Source organism: Parasteatoda tepidariorum, chromosome 10 (genome assembly GCF_043381705.1).
Source record: "Parasteatoda tepidariorum isolate YZ-2023 chromosome 10, CAS_Ptep_4.0, whole genome shotgun sequence".
Taxonomy (NCBI): domain Eukaryota; kingdom Metazoa; phylum Arthropoda; class Arachnida; order Araneae; family Theridiidae; genus Parasteatoda; species Parasteatoda tepidariorum.
In genome coordinates this window covers 35,910,507-35,922,695 of record NC_092213.1, presented here as the reverse complement: position 1 = coordinate 35,922,695, position 12,189 = coordinate 35,910,507, and the positions used below count along the sequence as shown (strand labels likewise).

The 12,189-nt window shown below is 31.0% G+C and overlaps 1 long non-coding RNA gene across 1 annotated transcript; it reads left to right on the top strand.

Moving 5' to 3' along the window:
- Positions 1–2,816: 2,816 nt before the first annotated feature.
- Positions 2,817–3,662, top strand: LOC122271865 (uncharacterized). Its single transcript, XR_006226646.2, has 2 exons — positions 2,817–3,268; positions 3,352–3,662. It is a non-coding gene; the product is annotated as an uncharacterized lncRNA (long non-coding RNA).
- Positions 3,663–12,189: the final 8,527 nt, after the last annotated feature.

Sequence of the window (12,189 nt, the reverse complement as noted above, 5' to 3'; positions counted from 1 at the left end):
AAAATACGTCAATCAATCCACTTCTGCTCAGAAGATAGATTTTGTCGTAGAATTGTTCGCTTCTTTGATCCACGGAAAATAAATTTCATTTCGTCCCTCAGAATTCAATTTAATTGTTCTTTCGAAGTGCACTTGATCTGCGTCTTCTATTTCCTCTTGATCTCTTATTTCACATTTCATTTCTTATTTTCTTATTTCTCTTATTATACCTATTGCTTCAAGTTTCCAAAGGTTTTCTATGACAGTGTTCTGAATTAATAGAGAAATCAAAATATTCGAATGATTGGCGTCAATTACTGAGGGTTTCATTTTCCCCATAATGACCCATCCTAAATATGTTTCTACTGTAGTTAAACCACACGCCAAATTGCACACTTTCCCAGTGTTAAGTTTTCCTGCTTCATCGGCTCCAATTAATAACTCAATACGCTGTCGATGATTCCCAATATCACTAAGTGAGTTGCGCTTCAGTACCATTTCTTGTACCAAGGTCCATCATGAAGTCGTGGAACAAAACTGCAAATTTTATGTTGATCCAAAACTTGCATATTACAACTATAAATATTTTTTAAATCGGTAACTTTAATAGAAAAAGGATTATGAATTTCGCTGCTTGATTTTGACCCTCCAAATAAGCTATGAATCAATTTGGTGAAATTTCGGCAGCGATAAATTTGAATCCAGTTTTCACTAAAGAAATTCGTTGTTCTCCTTCCCCATCGTTTCTCAGAAACGATAGCAGTTGCTTCAATTTTTCACAATACGTATTTTCTTGAACCATTGTTGTTGAATGACTCCTTAACTCCCTTAAAATATCTTCAGGAATGCACGATTCAACCAAAGGGAATAACATTGCTGCTTATTTGTCACTGGTTATACCTATTGACTCTAAAGAACGAAGGTAGATGTGAGGGAAGTTTTTGCTCCTCCGTCATAGCCGTATAGTTGTATAGTGGAATATATGAATGTTCATTTAGGCCATTAATGAATGAATTGAACAATTGAGTTTCCAGGAAATAATGTACAAATCGTTGAATATAAATTTAGGTTTTATTAAGCATAATTTGATTCAGATAATGGCCACATCTTCATCCAAAATAAGAAATCCCTTAAAGGGATGAAATTAGAAAAATACTCTCTATTGAGAGATCATACAGCCAGANTGCATATTACAACTATAAATATTTTTTAAATCGGTAACTTTAATAGAAAAAAGATTATGAATTTCGCTGCTTGATTTTGACTCTCCAAACAAGCTATGAATTAATGTTTGAGTATCAATTTGGAGAAATTTCAGTTCCTCAACAATGCTCTTATAGGACGTTTTCCTTCTTTACTCTCAATATTTACCATTAAAGTTTGAAGGAATATCTCTCCAGAACAGCAAGAATTCGCAAGTATTAAATTTTTACATTCACTTGAATCGATTACTTTCTCATCTTTTACTACGCTCTTGTTTGGCGATAATTTTGCACACATGATTGGCCTATATCTCTTAGAACAAATTAGACATTTAACACTTAATTTACAATATTTTGCTTTATGTCCAAACTTAAGACATATAAAGCAAACTTTCTTATTCTTAATTAGTTCTTGCTTCTGATGGTAAGCCAATTAGGCTGCCGTAAAACAATCTTTATTGTCGTGGTTTTTGTCGCAAAATACACATCTTTTATCTACCACAGTCCTCGAGCTTTTACTTCCAGAAAATATCTCATTTGCTGTTGGTATAAATAGATCAGCTTCAGTCTTCTTTTCTTTGTTAGTACCAGCAGCAATAAATTTGAATCCAGTTTTCACTAAAGAAATTCGCTGTTCTCTTTCCCCTTCGTTTCTCAGAAACGATAGCAGTTGCTTTAATTTTTCACAATACGTATTTTCTTGAACCTTTGTTGTTGAATGACTCCTTAACCAAACCCTTAAAATATCTTCAGGAGTGCACGATTCAACCAAAGGGAATAACATTGCTGCGTATTTGTCACTGGTCATACCTATTGACTCTAAAGAACAAAGGTAGGATTCCAACTTATCGTATAAATGAGTTACATTTATTCTTCTCAGTTGTTCTGTGGCATTCTTAATAACTAGACTCAATAATTCTCTGACATAAAATTTAATTAATAATTCTTCACCTCATAATCTATTATTTAAGCATTGAATAACTTTATCATAATTCTCAGCAGTGGCGAAACTCTCCACGATTTCTCTAGCTCTGGAACCACCTACGGTAGCTTGATATGAATAATGGAATTTATCTTCTTTTTCCATTTCTAGGTCATCGTGAATACGCTTAAACTGATTCCAGAATGTAAGCCAATCCTTAATGTCACCTCCGAATTGTTTCAATTCGATCTTGGGTAACTTTAATTTTCGTCTGCTTAGCTTTGGCGACGAACTAAGAAGAGAAGCCAAGGAAAGATCAACTTTCTTATTGAAATAGTCTGCAATTTCTACACGAGCGAGATCCATTTTTTCATTATATTCTTCTGTACTTGTTGTTCTATTTCAAATTCTTCATTAGTTTCAAACTACTCAAAGTACTCTTGAGTCAAGTTCATTTAATATTCCATGAAGTCATTCTAACGTGGCACTTTCAATTTTTAATACTTTATCATCTGGTAACTCTTTATTTAATTCTTCGAATAAAGTATGAAACGTTTTGATAAAGGAAGCTCTTAATATTACATCCATCCTTAACTATGATATCAAACTTAGCTTTTAATTTTGATCAATGAAATAAATCGCATAACAAGCGTATTTATAGTAACTAACCTGTTACTATTGCCTTTTATCACGTCCGGGATCACCACAAATGTTGAGTACGGCAAGAAATTATATCCTATTTCTTCCACTCCGATATTTTATGTAACCAAATCCTTAAAAGAAATACAAAATGTTCTACAGATTTCTAAACATAAACTAGAGTTCTATTGTACATGTTAAGGCCTGTTTACACGATTCAAGTTTTACGTTCAAGAAGCGTTCAAGATTGATTGATATTGATGGAAATCTGTTTTCATCGATGTTGTACCGTGTAAACGATTCGTTCAAGATCTTGGATCCACTTCTTGAATGTAGTAGCGCATGTTCTACAAGACATTCAATTTTTTCTTCTCCCAGCCAATCATCTTTTAGAATTTTGTGATGTCATAGGAAAACGTCATGAATAGCGGGAGGTATTTGATTTTTACGCATTCGCCGTTTTTTTTACTTTCTACGGGTCCTGTTCAATCGTTTTAAAAAATTTTCATCTGGTGTGTGCTTTTTCGTAAGTATTTATTTGTATTTTAAATTCATATTTCCTCCCTTAATTCTTACTTTTTTAATAAAAATGCCATTATTTGTACCTAGATATTTATAGAATGGAGTGGACTCAGGATCAAGTTTTTAAATTAATAGAAGAATACCGGGAAAGACCCCAATTATGGAATAGCAAATTCCCGGAGTATTCTGATAAAAATCTGCGCCAAAGGCATCTAGAAGAGTTGTCTTTCCTATTCGAAACTGATATAGAGACCATAAGAAATAAAATTTATGGGTTGAGAACTCAGTATCTTAGTGAACAGAAAAAGGTGTTAGATTCTCTAACAAGTGGAAGTGGTAATAAGTTGAATACTTTAATAATAAGAACTTATAATTTTTGCATAAATTTTTAATTCCGTGGCCTTCTTTTCTTTTAGTCTCTTATACATTTCTATATTTTTTTTCTAAANAACTCTCCACGATTTCTCTAGCTCTGGAACCAACTACGGTAGCTTGATATAAATAATGGAATTTATCTTCTTTTTCCATTTTTAGGTCATCGTGAATACACTTAAACTGATTCCAGAATGTAAGCCAATTCCTAATGTCACCGCCGAATTGTTTTAATTCAATCTCGGGTAACTTTGATTTTCGTCTGCTTAGCTTTGGCTACGAACTAAGAAAAGTCAAGGAAGGTTCAACTTTCTTATTGAAAAATAGTCTGCAATTTTTACACGAGCGAGATCCATTTTTTCATTATATTCTTCTGTACTTGTTGTTCTATTTCAAATTCTTCATCAGTTTCAAACTTTTTTTCTAGTACTCTTGAGTCAAGTTCATTTAATATTCCATAAAGTCATTCTAACGTGGCACTTTCAATTTTTAATACTTCATCAACTGGTAACTCTTTATTTAATTCTTCGAATAAAGTATTAAACGTTTTGGTAAAGGAAGCTCTTAATATTACATCCATCCTTAACTATGATATCAAACTTAACTTTTAATTTTGATCAATGAAATAAATCGCATAACAAACGCATTTATAGTAACTAACCTGTTACTATTGCCTTTTATCACGTCCGGGGTCACCACAAATGTTGAGTACGGCAAGAAATATACCCTATTTCTTCCACTCCTATATTTTATTTAACCAAATTCTTAAAAGAAATACAAAATGTTCTACAGATTTCTAAACATAAACTAGAGTTCTATTGTACATGTTAAAAGTTATTGAAAACATAAGAAAACGCTTTTACCTAATTCTCCATAATAAAAAAATTATCAAATTCTTATTTCAAACGTAACAGTGGTTATGAATATGCTTGCCTCAACCAACACAATAGAAGTCAATAATGAGATGTTTATATATTGCAATATTGGTCCTAGAATGACTTTCAATAATAAACCGATATCATTTTTATGTAGGACCCTTATATTTTTATAATAATGGGTGAAAATTAGTGTTTCTAGATTTTTCAATATTGGTCCCAGAATGACTTTCAGTAATGTACCATTATCAATTTCAATGTAGTACCATTATAAATTGCAATGTAGTACCATTATCAATTTCAATGAATTAGTATTATTCTTAATGTAGCGTTACTATTGAACACTCCAGCCCGGAAATTTCACAGGAGCGAGAAATAGAGGGCGAAACCTCACCCCGTCATTTTCACGGGAGCGACCCACGGTGCATGTTCTTATAACCAATTGTTCCTTTATTCATTTATTATATTCCTTTATTAATTATGTTTCTTTAGCCAATTTCAAACCCAACTGACGCCGATGTAAAATTGTTGCTAGGGTATTTAAATTTTTAAATTGTTTATTAACTGTTAAAAAAAAGTGCGTATCAGTATTTATGCTATACGCAGAATTGTCTGTCGAACTATAAAAAAAATTTGAAACAAAACACGATGATTAATCAACAGAAAAAAAAATGTATTCTTATCTGTTTTCATTTATCTGTTTGAATTAAGATTAAAACGAAACAAAGATTTAAATTTCAAAACTATTATGTTTTAATTTTAAATAAATTCGAGTATTTGCTTGATATTATTATTGTTTTTTTTTTACTTAGTAAGTTAGCACGTGAATGTTATTTTGTTTTTCGGAAAGAATAATTCTGAAACATGCTACCATCGGACAGGAAGGTACTGTAAATTTAATGTTGTTCAAACTATTTAACAAATTTAATAATAAAGTATTAAAGTTTTCACTTTTGAATATAAATTTTTGAAAAGAATAACTTGATTTAGCGATATGTTACTATTTAGTAAATTATTAGTTTTATTTACTAAACCAATTCAGGTGAATTATTATCAATTCAGGTGAAGCAAATTCAAATGCAATATGATTCACTTTTCATTCTATTAATTTACCCGTGCTTTATGTAAGTAGTTAATAACACAAATATATGGTATTTTACTTTTTTTTCCTTCTGTTTTTCAAACGTTTGTTTTGGACCGTGTGCAATTAAAACTCCAATTCAATTATTAGTAAAATTGTTTGATAATTTTCAGTAATGAAGTGTATGTGACTTTTGAAATTAATATGTTACTTTTTCGTTGTATTTTTTTATCAGTTCAATAAAGCATTCCCTCTTATTAAATGATACTATTTTTAAACTCCATATAAATAAAATGTCCTAAAATAAAATACAATTTTGCATTTGAAAACAGGCAGACTCAAAAATTTAAAAAGTTATTATTAATTGAAAATTTTCTGAAAAGATTTTGTAGAGAAAAATTTATGCACACGAGTGTTCTTTTTTGAAGTTTTCTACTTTTTTTAAAATTTTGTGTCAGATTAGTTTCTCCACACACCCCCCTCCCCAGGGTAACGCAGTGAACAAGAACTGAAAATTTAAATTTTCAGTTAGTAACCAGTGGCCGGTAGACTCTAATAACTCAGTAGCCACTCTTTCTTATAACATAATGAGTCGGTGACTCATACTGATAGGACCTTTTCATTTAATAGTCACTTTTTTTTTGCCTGGATAAAATTTTATTTAAAAAAATCCTATTTGAAATAATCTACGGCTATAAAAAAGTTAATTCAACAATGAAAATAATATAAATTTGTAACAAAATGTAGTTAAACGTAATGATTTTAAAGAAAATATTTAAAAATATTTAGGGAGGCAAAATGCATTTAACGTATACATCACAATTTTGAAATATGTGAATTTTTAAGGAACTCTCCTACCGCATGAATCTTTTCACACAAATTGATGAATTGTGAAGAATCAAAATTTTAATGGATACATTATTGGGCATCTTATTGAACGGGGAAAAAGTCAATCATCATCTATCAAATAAAAAAAGGTATCATACTATGTAGGGTATTCTATGCTATCCCATTATTAAAATCCATCCTACTATGTTTGGTATGCTATGTTGGTCCATTTTAAAAATCCCTCAGTGGTTCAACAGGAAAGGGTTCTAAGTCTTAACTGGGGATGTGGAGCAGATTTAATGGTCCCATCAAGTTGTATGTTGGTTTTTGATGAAAATTCACGATGGTAACCATTACATTTATGTTGTTTCATCAATGGAAAACCATCGAGATATTTTGTTTTTGGTGACTGGAAGTCTCTCTGCCCCTTATTCCAACCCTCGTAGTTGTTTCTCATTCATCATTGTCGTTTTCTTATAAGTAGACAAAAGAAAAAGGCTATTATATTTATAATTTTATGTAAGCACATTTTATTAATATGTTAATCGTTACAAATTGAAAAAAATTCTCGATCAGTTGATGACCTGAAATAATCACTTTAAAAAAACGATCATTTTGTTAATAAAATCGTAACAAACTGAACGATAACTTGAATTTGAAAAATAATCAACTGTACTTGAGAAAAATTTCACTTAGGGATATAGAATGTTCGAGACAATAAGAATTAATAAATAAGAATTGATTACTTATTATCCATATCTAACTATATAACCTTACATTATACAACTGTTCACTTTGCAAACAGCTCTTATCTCACGCCAGTCTTAATATTTTCAAAACTTTCGAAATAAATATTAAGATTTATATCTGGCGAAATACAATTTCTTTTTCTCTCTTATTTATTTTTGTTACTTTTGACATCAAGGCAAGTGCGAGCTTATATAATGAAACTAGCGAGAGACAAATTTTTCTACAGCAATGGGTAAATAGTTGATAAGTTTCAAAAAAGTTTAAATGTCGAAGAAAAAAAAATTGCTGATTTCATTTTTAATTCTAAATAGTTCAATCAGATCGTTAAATTAAAATTCTGTAGTTGCATTTCAGAGGTCTGTAGATCAGCCAACATGCTTTTTTCTACTACAAGTGTAACAGCTAATAATACTAACAGTTAATAACCAATAATTGAATCATAATTGTTTTTATTCCATCGAATTCCTTGCACATTTTCGCAGTTTCAAAGGTTTTGAGTAGAAAATAAAGTGTTGCATATAGCAAAAAATTAGTACGAATTCGCAAAATACTCTTAAAATTATAATAAATTTCAAACAAATTGGAATATTGGGGAAAAAACTATGTTAGTTCAATGAACAAATATGGCCCTTTTAGTATACCAAATTTCAACCCTACAGTTGCATTCTTGCGGCCGGTAAGGGAATTTTTCCCCTACAAGTTTAACAGTTAATAGTTCTAGAACTGATAATCGAGTGTTCATCATAATCCGTGTACATTTTTTTTTTACACAAAGTAGTTTATTTACACATAGTAGTTTCAATATTCAAAGTAGTTTCAATAATTTCATTAACTGCGGCGGCCTACGCGACTTTTCAATGTAGAGAGTGATACATTATACAATCTTACTAATGTTAGAATACTTTACAAAAGAAATTATATTGGGGAAAAAATTCTAATTGCGAATCTGCATAGAAAATGTACCATATCTGAAACAGGATTGTTACACAGCTTCGCGTTAGTTGAGCATTCAACGATAATTGCTAAAAATATCAAATGTCAAATTATTTTTAGTAATTAGAGTTTTTGGTTATTTCAAGTGAGTATTTGGTAATGCTTGTAATTTTTACCGCTTTTTTGTACATCCTATAGTACTGATAAAATAATAGTAGTTAAAAAATTTATACTTACGCTTACGACTGAAAAAAATTCATATCTTTTAAATTTTTTTCTTCGTTATCTGTAATTTGTTCCAATGTGATGCTGATTTTTCGGTAGACGGAAAAAAAGGTACGGAAAGAAGGGTCCCGGTAAAAAAGGTCCCTGGAAAAAAAGGTCCCGGAAAAAAAGGTACCTCCATAGGGAAAATCTGTAGGGATATTTCCCCTCTTGCTTTCTGGGCAGCATGAATGCTTCTCACTGTTTCAATGAATATTCTTTTTATCTTTAATAATTCAGAATAGATCATTGAGGTAAGGAGAAGGGTAGGGGGGGGGGAGACTTATGGGGCTGGTTGTATTACGCTTTTTTTTTTAAATTTTATTTCATTTATTTATTCCTCTTTGATTATTTTTTAAAGCGGGAAGATAGTATTTAAATTTTTCAATAATGTTTTACTTTTTTTTGTAATTTTTTTAAGTGAAAAATGTGTTATTTTCTATTTTAAATTATATTTTGTGAAGAAGTTGCTAATGTGAGGCTTAAAGTAGCCAATCGGGGAAGTTGGGAGAATTTATGTGTTGGATGTTTATTCGTGATTGGAGGTGAAAGTATTGGTCCTTTTTAATTAGTTAAAAACGCGCGACACGAAAAAAAAAAAATAAATCTATTCTATTTAAAATCTAAATTATCAGGTGATACACTATACAGCTTTATTGTTTCTACGCGACTGAAACCGGTTTGCACTTGTCTACGTTCGTGTATCAATGGGTTAAATTAGACGATGCATAAATACGACACTTGGATAAAGTATACGATATATTATATAAATATAGAATATTTATTATATCAATATATTACAATAATTAGACCAAANTATGAACTATGTTTATGAACGGAAATAATGTGTTAATTACGTAAAGTTTGAAAGCTAATAACCAGAAAAAGTCTAACTTATTTTTACAAAGAGAAAGATGTAAAGTTATCATAATATCTTTGCTTGCGATCGCCGAGATCTGTAGACACAGTGACGTCATGAGGAGGGAAATCGTTGCTTCAGCTCTAAGAGCGGAGTGAACTAGCCCTTCTATTCTCTTTAGCCTGCTGCTCTAGGACATCCTTTATATACAGTCCACTGTAAAGTGCTGCCACCTGCCTTCTGTGATTGGTTATTTCACGTTGACGTCGAAAGTAGGTGGTGGTCACATTAATGTGACTGGACTGTGTAATATACTATTATAATGCTTGATATAATAAATAATCTATATTTATATAATATATCGTCTAATTTAACCAATTGAAACACTAACGTAAACAAGTGCAAGCTGGATTCAGTCACATAAAAACAATAAAGCTGTATAATATCACCTGATAATTAAGATTCTACATAGAATCTTACAGTACGTCCAATAATTTGTCCAGGGACTGTACATGGATGACTCGTGGGTGTGATATGAATATGCTTGCTTCAACCAACACTCTAGAAGTCAATAATGAGATGTCTATATCTTGTAATATTGGTCCTAGAATGACTTTCAATAATGGACAAATGTCATTTTTTATTTAGGACCCTTATATTTTTATAATAATGGGGGAAAATTAGAGTGTCTAGATTTTTCAATATTGGTCCTAGAATGACTTTCAGCAATGTACCAATTTCTATGTAGAATCTTGATAGAAATGAATATATTGAAAGCCATTCTAGGACCAATATTAAAAAAATCTAGACATCCCAATATTTGTCCCTCGGTGCATGTTCTTATAGAACCTTTAGCTAATTTTGAGCCCAACTAGGGCCAATGTAAACTTGTTGCTAGGATATTTAAATTGTTTAAAATAAGTGCGTATCGGTATTTATGCCATTTATATTATAAACAGAATTGTCTGATGTAGGATAAGAAAATTGAGAACAAAAACAATGATTAATCAACAGAAAAAATATTCTATTATTATCTGTTTTCCTTTATCTGTTTGAATCAAGATTAAAACGAAATAATATTTACATTTCGAAACTATTATGTTTTAATTTTTAAAAAAATTTGCTTGACATTATTATTGTTTTATTTTACTTAGCACTGTGCGTTACTGTGTGAATGTTATTTTGTTTTTCGGAAAGAATAATTTTGAAACATGCTACCATCAAACAGGAAGGTACTTTGATTGCTTCGTTACTTTGTGAATGTTATTTTGTTTTTCGAAAAGAATAATTTTGAAACATGCTACCATCAAACAGGAAGGTACTGTAAATTTAATGCTGTTCAAACTATTAAACAAATTTAATAATAAAGTTTTCACTTTTGAATATAAATTTTTGAAAAGAATAACTTGATTTAGCGATATGCTACCATTTAGAAAATTTTTGGTTTATTACCAATTCAGGTTAAGCAAATTCAAATGTAATATTATCCAGTTTTCATTCTATTAATTTACCCATGCTTTATTTAAGTAGTTAATAACACAAATTTATAGTATTTTGCATTTTTTCTGTTTTTAAAACGTTTGTTTTGGACCAAGTGCAATTAAACTCCAGTTCAATTATTAGCAAAATTGTTTGACACTTGGGATTTTTTGTTCTATTGGCCAAGAGTGCCAGAACTACTACTCTCTTCTCGTTACCCACGTCACACAACCACAAACCCGTTTATAGGGCGGGTCACAATCACACACAAAGGAGAAAGGATCATCCATGCCCTGAGCGGGATTCGAACCCGCAACAATCGGCTCCGTAGTCAGGGACGCTAACCACTCGGCCACCTGGTCGGTAAAGAAATGTATGTAACTTTTAAAATTAATATGTTATTTTTGAGTTGTATTTTTTTGATCAGTTTAATAAAAATTCCCTCTAATTGAATAGTACTATTTTTGGTAGACGGAAAAAAAGGTCCCGGTAAAAACGGTCCCTGGAAAAAAAGGTACGGAAAAAAGGGTCCCTGGAAAAAAAAGGTCCCGGGAAAAAAGGTCCCGGTAAAAAAGGTACCTCCATAGGGAAAATCTGTAGGGATATTTCTCCTTTCGCTCTCTGGGCAGCATGAATGCTTCTCGCTGTTTCAATGAATATTCTTTTTATCTAGAATAATTCAGATTAAATCATTGAGGTAAGGAGAAGGGTAAGGGTTGCATTACGCTTTTTTTTTAAATTTTATTTCATTTATTTATTCTTCTTTGATTATTTTTTAAAGCGGGAAGATACTATTTAAATTTTTCAATAATGTTTTACGTTTTTTTTTGTAATTTTTTTAAGTGAAGAATGTGTTATTTTCTATTTTTAATTATATTTTGTGAAGAAGTTGCTAATGTGAGGCTTAAAGTAGCCAATCGGGGAAGTTGGGATGATTTATGTGTTGGATGTTTATTCGTGATTGGAGGTGAAAGTATTGGTCTTTTTTAATTAGTTAAAAACGCACGACACGAGAAAAAAAAAACATGCAGGGAACAGCAAAAAGCGCTTCAATCTAATCTTCTCATTTCAAATATTTTCCCCTACAGAATTTTCCCTACACAGGTACCTTTTTACCGGGACCTTTTTTTCCGTACCTTTTTTTCCAGGTACCTTTTTTTCCGGGACCTTTTTTCCGTACCTTTTTTTCCGGTACCTTTTTTTCCTAGAACCCTATTTTTAAACTCCATATAAATAAAATGCCCTAAAATAAAAAACATTTTAACATTTGAAAACAGGCAGACTTAAAAGTTCAAAAAGTTATTGTCAAAATTTTCTGAAAAGATCTTGTAGAAAAATATTAATGCGTAACTAGTGAACTTTTTTGAAGTTTTCTACTTTTTTTAATTTTGTGTCAGAATAGTTTTTCTCTCCCCCCCACCCCAAGGTAACTCAGTGAACTGGACCTGAAAATTAAATTTTCTGTTAGTAACCAGTGGCGGTTG